This window comes from Amphibalanus amphitrite, unplaced genomic scaffold (assembly GCF_019059575.1).
Source record: "Amphibalanus amphitrite isolate SeventyFive unplaced genomic scaffold, NRLGWU_Aamphi_draft 000215F_arrow, whole genome shotgun sequence".
Taxonomy (NCBI): domain Eukaryota; kingdom Metazoa; phylum Arthropoda; class Thecostraca; order Balanomorpha; family Balanidae; genus Amphibalanus; species Amphibalanus amphitrite.
In genome coordinates this window covers 169,176-184,159 of record NW_024881710.1, presented here as the reverse complement: position 1 = coordinate 184,159, position 14,984 = coordinate 169,176, and positions in this window count along the sequence as shown.

The window sequence follows — 14,984 nt, the reverse complement described above, 5'->3', positions numbered from 1 at the left end:
GACTGAAAAGGGTCATGTTGCATGTCAGCCGATCCGTATCGTCGAGCTGAACACATCTGACGTGTTTTCACCGCTATAGCACGTCTCTATCAAAAGTTATAGCCAAAAAAACTGCTGGTGACCGTTCATGACTTGAGATGACCTCAGGGGCATACAGAGGGGTTACAGGTGCATTTTTCCGATTCAATGTGCCATGTTTACCCATGAAGTGATGTTTGAGAGCGTTTTGAACGACATTCGTCCAAAAGAGGCGCATTTCAATTTTCTCCCATGATCATTGAATTTTGCGACCTTTCCATTATTAAGTGGCCAGTAGGTAGTGGTCGCAAAATTGACCTGATCTTAAGTCACAGATATAAAAAAAATCCGAGATATACATTTAATACATACTGTTACTAATATCAATCGCTGAAAGTTTCAAAGTGATCGTTCAGTCGGTGTAGCTAAAGCGAGCCTTTGAACTTTTTCAGGGGTAAGATCACTTAACCCGCGCCCCACTGGGGGGGGGGGCTATTCATAGCCCCCCCCCGTTTTTCTGCAATAGCTTCCAAACCGCTAGACGGGTCGACGCCAAACTTTCAGTACCTACCTACCTTCGGCTGCATCAATTTGACAACTTGTATCAAAATATGAACTTCGTAGCTACCATAGGTCGGCCGGAAATGACGTCAGAGTGACGTCATGTTCGGCCGATTTCGACGCGAAACATTGGGCCACGGCATTAGTTTTAGAGCTTAGTTTTTAAGCTAGATCAAATTTCTTGGCATGGGAGGACTCGGAATAGACTGCACTATCAAACTGCTATCTCGGATTTTCAAACTTTTGAAAATTGTGAAATTTATATATAATAAAATGCAACATTTATATTTTTTTCAAAAACTTTTGGACCTTAAAAACGGAATATACCTATGTGCTAGAACACATGCTTAGGTATGACCTACTCTAGCAAGTTTTAGCTAAATATCTTCAAAAATGGCCCAGGTAGGTATAAGCATTATTGCAAAACGTTCTCAGTTATAGATTATTCAAATCAATTTCTCAGTAAGTATCTGACATCGTACACCAATATGAATAGTACCATCGTGTTCCTCAGCTCAAACTGCATCCAATAGACACCTTTATTCTTGAAAAATTTTAACATCAAAATTTGACCTTTTTTGACCTGAAAGTGACCTGACCTGACCTAAGCTAAATTCAACTCAAAATGACCTCGAATGACACAAACGACACCATATTCGAAATCTATGGCCTAAATGGACCATAAAACATGTGTCACGTGACCGACGCATGATATATTTCCGTGACCTGTGATGACCTGACCCTGACCTGAAAATCAAAGTAAAAGTAGGGTATCTAAAGCATCTGCTCACGAGTGTGCAAACCAAGAATGAGCCTAATCTGACTTTTAAGACGGCGGCCAGAGCCAAAAATGTGAACAAGCCAAAATGCTAATAATTTTTACTTTGACCTGACCTGTGACGTCATCGGTGACCTCGAGGTCAATAAAATTAGGTTTCATACGACAGTTTTTTCGGGGCTATCAGACGCCGTTTGAATTTTGACGATCGGCCCAGTAGTTTCGGAGATAGGAGGGGGCTACGAAGAGCCCCCCAGTAGGGCGCGTTATATGCAGACCCCAGTGGGGCGCGGGTTAACGTAACCTGGTGACCTGACCTTAACCCTCGCCGGACCTTCTGGTTTTCTACATACGCGTCGGCCGAGGGGGGCGGGTACGACCCCCCCTCGCCGTTCGCCCCTGGTCATGGTGGAGCTAGCGCGTCGCGGAAAAAAACGAGCGTATGCGCCGTTACGAGACGCAGAGATTGATACCCGAATTTAAGGTTCTAGGTCAACCGGTGACCTCTGAGGTCAGGTCAAGTGCCCCAAGGTACGGTTCCGTTTTCGGTGAATTGCTTCGCAAAAAACGGCCGCAGATGGCAGCATCGTGTTCGCCTCGCTCAGGCGCGTCGAATGATATACCTACTTTTTATTTGGGTTAGGTCGCGGGGATCTGGCAGCCGATATGTTGAAAACGATTATTCCTGTTCTCGCTCGATGGCCACGCAGCGGAGAAACGCATAAGTGCAAGAACGGCTGCTGGCTCTGGAAGAATGTGCAGTGTAACGATGGCCGCACTATAGTGCGGCAATCGCTGAAGATCAAAACATTCGCCGAAAGAAGAAGTCAGCTCACCCACTGTCCGCTGCCGATGATGTGGTTCTTGGAAATGTTCCACTGGGCCTGTTCCCGTGATAAGGTAAGCTTTAGGAAAGCTGAGAATGCGTTAAATGTATGTTTTTCAGTACGCCATTTCAGGGCATAATGCTATTATTTTCGTGTTATTCTTTGGAATGCATTCCCAGAGCCCGTCTTCCAAGCTCATTTTTCACTTCTTTTTTTTGTTGTAAAATTAATCCAACGATACTTTGCATTCTTTTTTAAACATCTAATAGAGGAAAGTGATCGTTGAGGTTATATTCAGAGGAAGTGGCCTGGGCAATGGAATAGTTTCAGGACATCGAAATAGCGTTTGCCGCTTTTTCATAGCTGGTCAGAGTTCGTGAGGATCACCAGTCGCTGCCCAGCGAGAGTAGACGCTGACTCGACCTGCAGAGATGCTCTGGCAAAGTTGGGAACGTTTCAGAGGGCGGCCGAATTAGCCGTCCGACACGGTCGGTGTGAGCGTGTGTCTAACGAGGCTTCATGGCTTCGCCGCGATAAACGGATTGGATTTCTTCATTATGTGCGATCTCGTGGACCATGGCGACATGAATAATGAAGGTAACTTGCCTGTTCTAACCCTTTTCAGTGAAGGGAATGGGGAACGATCGTGAACGCGAACACCGTACCAAATAGCTGGCGCCCTAGAAGCAGGCGATGGGGAATGCGGGTCTTGAACTAAAGACCAACATCCGTAAACGAAAGTATCCCAATCGAGGCTCTCATACGAAACCAGAACGACCCATGGGTAGGCTTGAGCGTTTCTTGGTGCACCTGCATATAAACGGCTGCGATAACAGAGCCGATAACTGACGACAACTGACAGCCCATCTGGCCGAGCGACTGACTTGACTCGGACCTGCAGAACCACCGACTGAAGTGCGCTACTTCACTAGAAAATGTTTATATGCTAAAAACCTTTAAAAACACATCAATATGTAAATGTAAAAATGACCTTGCGCTCATCTCGGGCATTTTCCATTCATGACGTTTAAATCATATGACGCGTCTGCGCGTGAGAGGGTCGCCGCACAGGTGGAGGTGCTCCTCACTGCGTCTGGCGGGGAGCTGGACAGCGCCACTTCGGACGAGGAGGCGGACGTCGTCGCAGCTCGGGTGGCCTCCACCTTTGGAAAGGAGTTGCTGCTAGCCCAGACAACCAGGGCCTTCGGGCTGTATTTTAATGGAGAGTGGGCCGGGAAGGCAGGCCAGTGCAGTGGGCGGCTGCCTTCCGTGGAGGGGCCGGTATAACATCGAACAACACGCTGGAGAGCTGGCACAGCCAGCTGAAGAGTGCCTTCCTCCGGACTACCAAGAGGATGATTAGAAAGCATACTGTAATTGAAAGAAAAGAAACGCTTTTCACCCGTGCGTTGTTAGGAAGGCAAAGTCGACCTCACTTCCGTCGACATGCCTTACCTTCTGAAAAGACGAGCCAGGCTTTCAGCGCTTTTTCGAACATCAAAACTAATGATGTGTTAGTTTAAAAGATGCTCGGGAGATTTGATATTGAATTATTGAGTGTCTATATGATCTCATTTCCGACAAGAAACTATTTACGATACGCTAGCCGTTCACATGTTTCGTGCACGGACGGTGCTAAAGCACTACAAATTACAAAGCCTTCGACCTAACAGTGACATCACAAAAATAAATGAATGCGGCAATGTTTCGTATGTTGCAGTTGCATGAGACCTCTAATAAACTATGCATATTACCGGATCGTTCAACAATGCAGAGATCTTAGATTCTCACGGAAAAGCTCAGGTGCGTTCACACGCACATGCTACAGACGCAACTCGGCGTCCTGCCGCCCTCTCAGTCACTGTTCGGCAAGCATCGAACAGACGAGCTACAGAAACTGGAGCAGTTCGTCAGAGTCGGTAAATTGCCATAATCCTACTCAAAGACCTAATACTTAGTCGACGAATGCCATGGTCAAGGAATACCATGTTATGGATACTGGTGAATCCAAGGGGTTGCATACTTAATATATGTAAGGCCGCCTTTTCAAGTAGCCCTTCGAAAAGTGCACCCGAAGAGCAGCTGTGCGTTGCACTCGAGGCCCTCGGCCAACGTCGGGCGGTGGTAAGGTCGACGCTCCTGCGCCTGATCGTAGCTACCGAAACGGCAACAGAGCGTCAGCTTGACGAGTGGGGGCGGACGCTTCAGGGGCTCGAGCTCGGCGCTTCGGTGCGGACTGTGAATGCATCGGCAAACCTCAAGCCACCACACCAACAAGGCAGAAGCGTGGACCGGGACAGCTAACTGAATTCGCATCAGTGTCGGTGCGGCAAAAGAAGCCGACAACGACCAGGATCACGGGAGCCATCGTGCAGACGGGCATGACCAGCACATGACCTTGACCCGACTTCTAGACCGTCTGGGCTGGCAATAACAATAAATGAAGGTGTGCTGGGCGCGGATCCGAAGTTATCGACGTCGGGGTTTGCGACATACTGTCGAGATTAGGGGCCACTACCGAAGCGTACGGTGCTAGTAAATAGCAATCAGACGAGTCGAAATTGGCGGATTGAACTGAATGATTTACTGAAAACAAAATGAAACCTACAAAATGAGCAAACTCCAATCTTAACTCCCAATAAACTAACAAAATTTCACAACGCCAGACGACCCGAACGAGCCCGCTTCAAAGCCGACCTGACACGCGGAGGGACAGATGGCAACCAGCTCAAATTATAGCTGACGTCGAAACCCAGTGAGCGACCATGGACGAAGCGGAAAGCCTAACAAACAATCAAAGGTTAGAGACCCAAATGTCTACAAAGCTCGCAAAGCCGGCCTGTCCCGTGAGGAACATGCCGAGCGGCCAGCCCAAACAGCTGCCGCCCGAACCCCGCGAGCCACCGAGCGAGAATGACCCGGAAACTGGCCGGGGGCCCCCGACGTCACCTCCCCACCACGTGGCGCAAAATAACACGAACCTGGCGCACCACCGCTGCCAAACAACGGCGGCAGCTCGCGTAGCAAAACCTTCCTACCGTTGGCGGCAAACGAAACCTTTACGTTTTCGCGATTATGTTTAAACGCATGGACGAATTTTAACTTAATTTAAGAAATAGCCGTTTCAACATTTGCCAATTGCATGATTCAGATATTTTGCCGTCAACAAAACATTTCAATATTCTATTGTTGACTCGCAGAATTTCGGGCAAGATTTTCACCCTGCGCGTGAAGGCTGCCTCCAGTTGGTCTGATACGCTATGACGTCACAGCTAAGCCCCGCCCCTATGGTATTTGCCTGCGGCTATTTGGGGCCTGCGTGCGGTCACTCGCGCTGTGGCAGGCAGCCGGGAGGGTCGGGCGATGCCGAAAGCCTGCGAAGTTGCGAGTAACGCCTTGTTTGACCGTGCCTAAAGTGCCACATGAGGAGCCAGCAATGCGTATTGTATATTATATGTAGTTATATGTACGATGTACATACAATGGCAATGCAACTGCCCACTAAAAATTCTCGTTTTAAAAAATTATAAGCTGCAAGTAACGGTTAGATGGCATATCTAACTTACTATTCCAACAGAATCCGTCTGTCTGTGAGTCTGTGAGTCTGTGTGTCCGCACATCGTGTAGTGGGTTCAATTAACCTCGCCTACAGGGCAGACGGTATATCGTAGGAGGTTGAAATTTGCACACCTTCTAGGTGACAGAGCGGGTCAGCGCCTTTTCTAGGTTTCGACTCGCTGGGGTGCACGGTTCGCGCGTGGCGCGCGCTGGAAGAACGCCAATGAAATTTTGATCGGTTCGTAGATCTTCATTGAGAGCCGGGGTCGACAAACTTTGTGCACTAAATGCATGCCGATCGGTGGCGGGTGCCTCGCATTGGCGGATGGGCAAGTTTTTAATTTGAATAAAAAGTGGCGAGAGAATGTGTTGATTTTCGTTCGATGGGAACAGTTTGTGATACGATTTTACAAATTCACCGCATTTGCCGCAATGCGCCACAATTATCTCAGGGCGTCATTTTTGCCGCAAATCGAACAGTTTTGTTAAATATGGTCCGATATGGGCGCAATTAGGTGCAAAGATGCATGCTCAATCACCGGGTGAAAATGCGCCACGTTTGCTGCAATGCGCCACATTTGTCACAAAGCGCGTAAGCGCCATTTCCGACAAATACGATTAAGGGTAATGGAATGGCACGAATAGGAGCAGTGCTAAAAGCACTTTTAAAGTCTGTTTTTTTAATACTCATTGAATCCAATTATTATACGACCTGACATGACCCAGTGGTAGGTAGTGGTAGTGGTAGGGGTAGTGGTAGTGGTAGGGGTAGTGGTAGTGGTAGGGGTAGTGGTAGTGGTAGGAGGTAGGGGTAGGGGTAGTGGTAGTGGTAGGGGTAGGTGTAGTAGTAATGGTAGGGGTAGTAGTAGCCAGTAGGGGTAGAGGTAGTAGTAGGGGTAGTAGTAGGGGTAGTGGTAGTGGTAGTGGTAGGGGTAGTGGTAGGGGTAGTGGTAGGGGTAGGAGTATGGGTAGTAGTAGTGGTAGGGGTAGGGATAGATGTAGTGGTAGTGGTAGCGGTAGGGGTAGGGGCAGTGGTAGTGGTAGGAGTAGGGGTAGGGGTAGTGGTAGGAGTAGTGGTAGGGGTAGGTGTAGTGGTAGTGGTATGGGTAGTAGTAGGAGTAGTAGTAGGGGTAGTGGTAGGGGTAGGAGTATGGGTAGTAGTCAAGGGCGGCGCCACCGTGGGGGCAGTGGGGGCAGGCTGCCCCCACTGGCAGGAGGCCGTGGGGGCAAGACTATGTTTTTGCCCCCACAAAATTTGGCTGATATTGACAAGGGAACAGAAGACCGGTGCAACATTCATGGTTATAAAAGTATGCCTGTTTTTGACGGTCCCCGTATCAAGTGCATCAGCAGAACGTTCGTTCTCGGACCGTCTGTCGCATTTCTCCTACTCCCACTCATTCTCCTACTCATTTTCATTCACCAGAAGGCTGCACTCGCCCCTCGAGATTGACCTCCAGGAGGTTGAGAGGCAGTTTGTCAAAAGTCGGCCAGAGAAGAGATCACCCTCTTTTGGGAACCCTTAGACTGACACTGAGACTGAGCTCAGGGAGGTATGACAAAATGTGATAGGTATGTATGTTCGGGTTATCTGGAAATGTATGTATGTGGGTCGCCCTAATGGAGCTTATTCTGGTATAGGCATCAATCGTCCCGTAGCTCAGTTGGTTAGAGCGTTGGACTCCGCGTGGTGAGAGCACGCGTTCCCGATTATGACAGTCCGGGTTCGAAGCGCGACGGGCGCTCGACATTTATGGGCCTCCTGACAGGTATGGCTGCGGTTGGTGGCAGGCCGTAGCCAGGCGAAGTCAGCGAGGGGACCGGCCGTGCGCGGCTTTGTGCGCACGTTAAACTTTGGACTCTAAATTCTGCCATAGAATCGGAATTGCGCGATCGGAGGGTAGAGGGCAGGGTCATCGCAACAAGCTTCGCTTAGCGGTGGCTCTGTCCTTGTGAATCCTTCCCTTCAAAAGGTTCGGACTAAATTTATAAAAAAAAAAATCGTGTGTGAGAGAATCGCACATATACGTTCTACGGGAAAGAGAGAACTAGGTACCGACTATTGTTGTGAGGAATACACCATTTTACATCTCAACGAACAACATAACGTTTTCACAGGTTTGTGTCACGCAAGTCGCAATCTAGTTTTATAGTTTTATTTGTTCGCGACCCTAACCCGTCCGGGCCCGGGGGTAATCCTAACCACCGCAGCCCGGGGTAGCCCCCCCCCCCCCTCCCCCACCTGTCTAACAACGTTAATAAGGCAGCTACGGAAACAAAAATGGTACCAAACGAAAGGTATCTACGAGAAGGTTCTAAAGCACCTAAACTTTTTGACCTCAGGCCAATTTTCAAGGTCAGAAGTCAAGGTCAAAGGCAAAAAAAACGGCACTTTTGTAGTGGTCTCACTCAAAGTACGTGTTCCAGAGGACGGCATGGTGTATAAAACCGGCTAAAATGGGTGGTAAACGAACGAAGAGAGTCTCGGGATTCGGATTCCGATGATGTGCATAACATTCAAATTCAAGGTCACGGTTATTCGCAAAACTGACCACAAACTTTGCATTTTTCTTAGGTATATCTTGTATACTAGATTCCGAGATGTTTTGAAATGTTTTGGAGCTTAGCGGACCCTTATTTGTGCTTAAGCTTACGATACAAGGCTGGTACAGAGCACAGGGTCAAAGTCGCAAGAGTATCCTTGCTAGAGACTATTTCACTTATTCAACTCAGGCATAATAATTAAGACATGTTTTGCCATCCTGATGCTCTAAATGAATGCTTAGAGCAAAATGGATGCCAGAATCATGACCAGTGGCTACGAAATCATCACAAACGACCTTTCATGTGACGTGTAAAAGTCAACCAAAGGTCATTCGAGGTCACTTGAGGTCAACATAAAACTTGACCTTTTCCAAACAATTTACACGTATGTATGTCATTCGACGCGTCTCGACAAGACGAATGCGAAGGTACCACTGCCGCAGCTCTAGGACCATTTTTGCTGAAGTTATTTGCGAACTAAACTAAAATCCCAGCTCAGGGTCGTTGACCTGACCTCTGACCTGAGGTCACCAAAAATACTTAAGTAATTTTTCTTGGTCAATTGCTACACAACCGTGCTCGTAATTTGTCTTTATCTCTGAAACTCTATTTTGGGCATCTGGTTGAAGTTCACGTCTGTGACGCCGAAGTTTGCCGTGCAGGAGTCTAGAAAAATCGGCCCTGAGACGTTATCAAGGAGGCTAGGTCCAATTTGTTTGCTTCAAAAGATGTCAAATTAATGGGGGATAAGGTACAATAAGTTCCGTCTTTCTATCCCTAAGCGTTCGTGAGGTATCGGAAATATTCGCCAGGGGGGAGGCGAAAACGCCCCCTCCCCTTCCGGGCCCGCGATGCTCATGGATTTTGCAGATCGGCGTATCAGACAACAGTCGGGTCACCTCAATCTTGCCCCCACTGGCGAAAATTCGTGGCGCCGCCACTGGTAGTAGTAGTGGTAGGGGTAGGGGTAGCTGTAGTGGTAGTGGTAGTGGTAGGGGTAGGGGTAGGGGTAGGGGTAGTGGTAGGGGTAGGGGTAGGGGTAGGGGTAGGGGTAGTGGTAGTGGTAGGGGTAGTGGTAAGGGTAGTGGTAGGGGTAGTGGTAGGGGTAGGGGTAGTGGTAGGGGTAAATAGTGGTGGAGGTAAAAGTAGAACAGTGGCCCGGGCTGATCCCATCGAACGAGAGGTGACCTACATATGTGACCTGGCCTGACCCAAAGTGACCGGAACTGATCCCTTTGACCCGCCTTGACCCCGTATCAGCCAAATTTTATCCAACAAAGCCCCCAGAACAGTTCTTTTTTAATTATCTTCACATTTCCGTCCATATCTATGCTTCTAGACGACACATCGATTTGAATCGAACACCATTCGAAAGCAAATTGGCTGGTGCCGCAATTTTTTCCTACCACGCAGCAAAGCAAGTGGCGGAGCCGCTTGTCTACTATACTATTTGTAGAATGAAACTCTGTATGTGTTTCTGTGTGTTTGCACCGTGCAGAGGGGTGCTTTGACGCCGTGCTCAGGTCAAACGGTGCGGTCGATGGGGCTGAAATTTTCGCACGGTGTTGATGACGTCACGGGCACGTGCAGTGTCGAGGTTCGAGTCTCGGGGGGTGGATGGTTCGCACGTGGCACGCCCTGGAAAAGTGCGTATTTCCTCTCAAATTTGCTCAGTCTTCAAGGCATCGGCAGCCGGGTTTGATGGACTTTGCAACTAAAATGCATGACGATCGGCGGCGGGTGCCTCTCATTTGCAGATTGGCAAGTTATTTATTTTGATAAACAGAGGCGAATGAAGGTGTTGATTTTCGGTAAATAAAGACAGTTTTCAATGTGCTTACACAAATGCACCGCGTTTGCCGTAGTGCGCCACATTTGTCTCGAGGTGCCATTTTGCCGCGAATCGCACAACTTTGTCAAATATGGTCCGACAAACGTGCAATTCGGTGGAAGGATGCATGACAAAACGACAATTAAAAATGCACCACTTTTGTCGTAATGCGCCACATTTGTCACAAGGCGCCATTTCCACCAAATAGGGCAAAGAATAATGGGTTGACACGAGTAGGAGCAGGGTTAGGAACTCTTTTTTTTAGTTTATCAGTTTATCTGATAGTCTGTGACCTCACATGACCCAGTGGTAGTGGTAGATGTAGTGGTAGTAGTATATGTAGGGGTAGTGGTAGTATTAGGGGTAGTGGTAGGGGTAGTGTTAGGGGTAGTAGGGGTAGTGGTAGGGGTAGTGGTAGGGGTAGTAGTAGAGGTAGTAGTAGGGGTATTAGTAGGGATAGTGGTAGGGGTAGTGGTAGGGGTAGTAGTAGTGGTAGGGGTAGTAGTAGGGGTAGTGGTAGGGGTAGGGGTAGTGTTAGGGGTAGTGTTAGGGGTAGTGGTAGGGGTAGGGGTAGTGGTAGGGGTAGTGGTAGGGGTAGTGGTAGGGGTAGGGGTAGTGGTAGTGGTAGGGGTAGGTGTAGTGGTAGGGGTAGTGGTACGGGTAGTGGTACGGGTAGGGGTAGGGGTAGTGGTAGGGGTAGGGTAGTGGTAGGGGTACGGGTAGTGGTAGAGGTAGTGGTAGGAGTTGTAGTAGTGGTAGTGGTAGAGGTAGTGGTAGGAGTAGTGGTAGTGGTAGGGGTAGGGGTAGGGGTAGAAGTAGTAGAAGTGTGGTACAGGCCGATCTAATGTGACGTGGTGACCTATACGACGTGGCCTGACCCAGTGTGACCGGGGATGACCAACTTGACCTGACTTGATCCCGTATGACCCAAATTTCATCCAACTAAGTTATTATGCTCAAAATTTTCCTCTGCACGTTTCCGTCCATATCTCTGCTTCCAGACGACAGATCAATTTAAATCAAACACCGTTCGAAGCCAAATTGGCTGCTGCCGCATTTTATGGCTACGCCGCGCAGCAAGTGGCGCAGCCGCTTGTCTATATTACTATTTGAGGAGGGCGTAGTTTCTGTCTATTACGAAGGTCGCGACATGGTGCTACGTAGCGCGGGTTACAGATCACACCGTTGCACCTACCGCGCTGAAATTTGCGCAAGTTTTAGAACAAGGATGGACAACGTGCCTTTGAGCGGTCTCGGCTCGATCGGATCGATAGCGAGCGCGTGGCGCGTGCCCAAAAAGTGCAAATTCGCGTCATAGACTTTACATGTATAAATCGGCTGGCAAAAACGGGCGAAAATGGCTAAATTTGCCCGACACGGGTCCGTTCCCCGTGCAATATCTCGGTAGCCGTGCGCCCGATCGGCACGGGGAAAACAGCATCGTGTAGAGAATCGAACGGGCAATCGAATAGTGTGCGGTGCAGGGGTGGCACGCGCCACGTGCAAGTGTGAGGGCAATTTCATTTCAAAAAGTGCCATTTTAAACGGATTTTGGATTTTATTTTATTTTCCCGTGACCATCAGACTGAGAGAGTTGAAACAACGTCAATTGCCAAGAGAAATGTACCGCCTCTCATGGAAAAATTGTGGACAGCTAATTGATCAAAAACAATGTGGAAAAATCGCTGAATTAAAATGGTATTTGTCCATAATGTGCCACTAAAAAGATACACGGGATTTGCTGCTTAACCTGATACGCTTGACAATTGAAAATGCTATCATTAGAAAGAGCATTCAATTCTCTCCAAGATCCAATCATCACGTTTGCATGACAAGCAACAGTATTCTTAAAAATATAAATGTTTTAAACCTCTGCAAAACGATTTTTAGCGAAAATTATCTACGCCTTTCATTTGTCTTAAAACTACGCACCTCAATTATAAAGCACATTTGACAGATTTTGAAGTAAAAAGCATGCTTATCAGACACGGGCACCTCGATGCGATGGATATTCTTTCCAAACCAAATCATTTAGCCATCAAAAAGCAATCGACCGAAATGGATAGATAACCAAACCGACACAAGAACAACCAAACATCCGTCAATCGAAAATACCCCTTTTCGCGTTGCGGAGCACGCGGGTCACCCTAGTGTCCCTCTATTTAGAAAATAGGGCCAAAGCATCTCATCCAGGATGGATATACACTATACAGTGAACATTACGAGTTAGTGACAACTGACAAGTGCCTTACCTGAATATTTGAATGACAGCAAAATATATAGGTCATTGATTCAATTCAAAAGTTTTGGCAGGTCTTGAAACGACCATTTCCTAGATTTGGTTTAAAGTTTTTCACGCATTCGAAAGCAATCGTGACAAGTTAGGGTCTCAAACAGTTTGGCGCCAACTGTAGTCCGGCGGCCGCGCTGGGGCCGCACCAATCTGCACACCGCCCAAATAGCCTCACGCCTCGGCCCACTGGCCAAAATAGTAAATACCCGGCCAGCGAGGCTATTTGGTAGGTATGTCACAAATTTAGCATTTTTATTTCAACAGTGTAAATTTACAGCCCTTGGAAAATAAACCAATGCAGGACCTGTTAGCGTTAGAAAAGCGCAAAAAATATTTCTGAGAATCAAGATATTATAGTTCCCTTTAGTTCTAACGCGGCATATTTAGCCCCCTCCTTCTACACATGCTTTCGGTCCTCGACCAAAATGACCGACCCTGCATGCCCCAGGGAGCTGAGCGATTGGCCAGCAGAGAAACTCAAGCCCCCGAGCGACGCTAGTATTAAAAACCGACCTCAAATCTGAAGCGAACAGTCTGAACTTCCAAGAAATATCTCAGAAAGCGACAAAACAAGTATAAAAGCTGCTATTTTTAACATAAATGCAGCACCTCTTTTTTAAGACCTCAAATGAAATTGGGGATCTCCCTATTGATTGGCTAGTGGCTACAGATATTTGTTACATTTTAGGTATGTTCAATATTTTACTACAGATACTCAATTTCCCTTATTAAAACCCGCGCCCCGTAGGGGGGGGGGCGAAACGCCCCCCCCCCCCGTCCTTTTCCGTCGATATCTCCTAAACGGCTGGAGATATCGCCACCAAACTTTCAGGACCCCTCCGGGCATCAATTTTACACATTGAGACCGAAAAATTTTCCAGAGGCTATGATAGGTTGGCCACAAATGACGTCAGAATGATGTCATGTTCTGTCATTTAAAAAGACCTTCGAGAGAAGACCTGCCAGGCCTACAGCTTTGAAGACACAGGAAATGATCCAGACATAAAAGGTGTAGAATTGACAGGGCTACAAAACTGCTATCTCGGTTTTTAAGATTTTTGAGTTTTGACCCCCAAAAATAAAAAAAAGCCTTTTTATATATTAGCCAAAAACCCAAAAAGTTTTTTGAGTATCGAAAAACCGGAATATGTGTGATAGTACCTACCGTCTTCTATCTACATACCAAATTTCAGATCGATACCGCGCTTTTTGGCCAAGTTTTAGCGAAAAACTGTTCAAAAATGATGACGTCAAATTTTCAAACTCAATTTGTGGCAATTCTAGACCTCGTAGAGCAAAACAAAGACCACCGACTCCCCGTGACAAGCTGCATCGAATCGATACCCATTTTATGCAAAAATATCAACTTTGAAATTTGACCTAATTTGACCTCACCTTGACCTAACCTTCACCAAAACGTGACCTAGGCTGGCCCCAAAAGCTGCCTAACCCACATAATCGCATTTGTCATGTAAAATGGACCATAAAACATGTATCACACGACACTTTCATATTATGATCCCCGGTGACCTGACCTCGCTGTGACCTGACCTGGTATCAGTGACCTCAGATAGCAAAGTATGTGTTTGATGAACAATGTATGTACCATCGATGGTTTTCAATAAATTACCAGTTTACTCGATTTCACAACACATTTCTTGAAATGCCTGTGAACGGTGAAAATCCGACCTTTGACCTGACCTGTGACGTCATCGGTTTGACCTAGGTCAAAGAAATTTAGTCACAAGGTATTTCCCCGGTGGGACTAACGAACGCCGTTTGAATTTTGAAAATCGGCCGGTAAATTTCCAAGATCTTAGGGGGGGGGGGCGAAACGTCCCCCACCCTACGGATGGTAGGGGCCGCCGATAGCCCGGGCGCGGGTTAATTGATCGCGTGCTTTTAATAGATGCGGTTCGCGGTTGCTGTTGCTATTTTATATCGTTGTACGTTGATGAGCAAAAATGGTGTTATTGATCGTTTTTTATTAAAGATACTTTAATCTATTAACCAATTATTTGTAAATGGCAAAACAAAAATGGCGAGCCACTTTTCGCAGAGGACCCATCATTGAAGCCACGAGAAGTGGCATGCCCCTGGAAACTGTATGAAAAGGAGTAGGTTCTGCGAGAGGCGCCCAGACAACCTCGCCGACGGCTTGCGGGAAGCACTAGCGATGAAGGTGTGCTCGCCGATGTGGGGTCAAGAATGGTCGGTGACTTCGACATTGGACAAGGCCCGCGGCATGAGCCGACTTTACGGTCTCGACACCAATCGACTGGAGCTGCGCCTACGCGTTCAGCAATTGGGAGCATCAGGCCACCGCCCAAAGTCGATGATGCAGACAGCGTAGATAATGGAGTTACACTCTGTACAAAAGTCGTTTTCAAGTTTTTATGGAAAATCAAAATCATCATTGTCAGAGTTTGGAGACAATATGCTCAACTTTCAGCTAAACCGAATGTCTGGTCTATGTAGTTAGGTACTTTAGGTATTTCTATTTTGATTGACCACTGCGGGTCAGAAGAAAACGTTTGCACTAAACCTTCATATTTTGTTGGGATCAGTCTAATG